Source organism: Moschus berezovskii, chromosome 9 (genome assembly GCF_049115385.1).
Source record: "Moschus berezovskii isolate FMDL1 chromosome 9, NW_MosBer_1.0, whole genome shotgun sequence".
Classification (NCBI taxonomy): Eukaryota; Metazoa; Chordata; class Mammalia; order Artiodactyla; family Moschidae; genus Moschus; species Moschus berezovskii.
The window spans coordinates 92,518,278-92,520,255 of NC_142468.1; positions in this window are offsets into that span (position 1 = coordinate 92,518,278).

The window sequence follows — 1,978 nt, forward strand, 5'->3', positions numbered from 1 at the left end:
TGCCCTCAGACAGCTCCCAGGCCACGTGGGTGGATGGGTCTGCAGAGCCGCCACCCTAAGTCTGCAGTCCGAAAAGGGGCCAAGCCATCCTTGCCTAGAGAGTTCCGTATGTCGCCACCGGGGCCTCGCCCGCCACCTGAATCTGCATCCACAGAGTGTCAGACCTTCTCTTCCTGAAGGGTTTCTGGGTGGTCCGTTCCCCAACTGGAGCCTAAGGCCCTGGTGGGGTGGGGGGGGACAGGCAGAGGCTGTATTCTCGTTTCTTCTAGCTACTCAAAGGCATCAGGCCTTGTGTGGTTGGGAAAATAGGGCTCATGCAAATAAAAAGCAACTCCAGTGAGGTACTGACCAGAGGCCCATAGTCCAACATGGTAAGGGGCCCCTCTAATAGGCCATGATCCGCTGCCACCTCACTGTGGTCTGATACCCCGTAGGGCTCACCATCCCGAATCATAATCATGATGGGATCCTCATCCTCCAAGCGAGAGGAAGACCACTGGCTCCTTCAGAAATTGGTGAAAAGTTTCGATGAGAGGGTACACAAGGCCTCTGCCTGGCGCCTGGCGTCCAGTAAGCACTCAACAGAAAGCAAGTCTCAGAGTCTTATTACTCATTACAGACATTCCCATTAAGAGGACAGGCAAGCTGAGGGTCTCAGAGTGTCTAGGCTTGCCTCCAAGGGAGAAGCACATTTTTTTCCCCCTCCAGGCACTTCTTTTGCCTTCCAGACTCAGCAGGTCATGTACACCTGCAGAGATCGCAGCTCAGGTAATCAAACCTCAAATATGTAGTCTGGGGGCCAGAAATACCTCCCTCGCTCTCAGCCCAGAGATGCTGGCCTTCCTTCCCTGGCACATCTCTCTCCACCCAGACCTGCATGAACCAGAGGTAGCTGAACAGCGTCTTATAAATATGTACAAAGGAGACGGCTGGGGCTCCCTCAATCAATACCCGCCCCACCCTCAAGAGATCCATACAGCTAATGCAGCAATCCGGAGTGCTGTCAGCCTGGACAGTGCCGCTCGTGGACCCGCTGTTTATTTTCCTCCGAATCTCTCTTCGAGCCTCCAGCCCTCACGGCTACCCACACCTGCTGCCCCAGGTGGCAGCCAGTGTGACTGCGGACCTCCCTAGAGCCGTGACCCTGGAGGGCGGTCGGGAGGAGGGCGGGCTGGGGGGCCGTCAGCCTTCAGCCGGCTGATGTGGAGGTCTTAATGAATATGAATCGCCTCCCCCTCCACAGAGCCGGCCCCATCAGATTCCTTCACACCTCGCCGAGCCCAGAAAGGTTACTCAGAATTAAATGTAAATCACATATTTACTGGTATGAATCAGATCACAGTGTCACTTTCTCACAATACAGAGTTTAATCACGCCGCAGCCCTGAGGGTTTCTGCTTTCTGGCGGCTGCACCTGGGCTCGCAGAAGCAGTTCACAGCCCCTCTGATGTGGGGGTGAGTGGGTGTGGATGCCCCTGGAGCCTGGGAAAGGGCAGCGGGCACAGCGGGAGACCCGACACTGGTGTGTCCAGCCCTTTGGTGCCCAAGTCACGGCTGCCTTTTAATATCATGTCAGTCGGAGGTGGTCACCACCGGCTAGTCAGCACTTTATACGCTGTGGCTATTTAATAAATGTTGAAAAACCGCAGGAACATCACTGTAAAAGACTGCTGGCAGTGACCCCCTTGCCCAGGCTCGGCTGTGTTTCAGAAGCCAGGCCAGAAAGGAGACACTCATGGAAAGGTTTCAGTGACGTGACTCTATGTTGGAAGCAGCGGCGTGGAAGGCCGAGTACCTCCGGAGCCAGGTGACCCAGCTGAGGGCCTGACTGGACCAGTTGTTTTGCAGTGGGACTGGGGCAGTTCACTCTGGGGCAGGTTCTTTGTCTCTAAAGTGGAGATACAAGGCAGGTCCCGCGGCTTCATGGATGCACTGCATGGGGAGTCATTGGTCCACCGTGAAGCACTCTGCAAATGCGA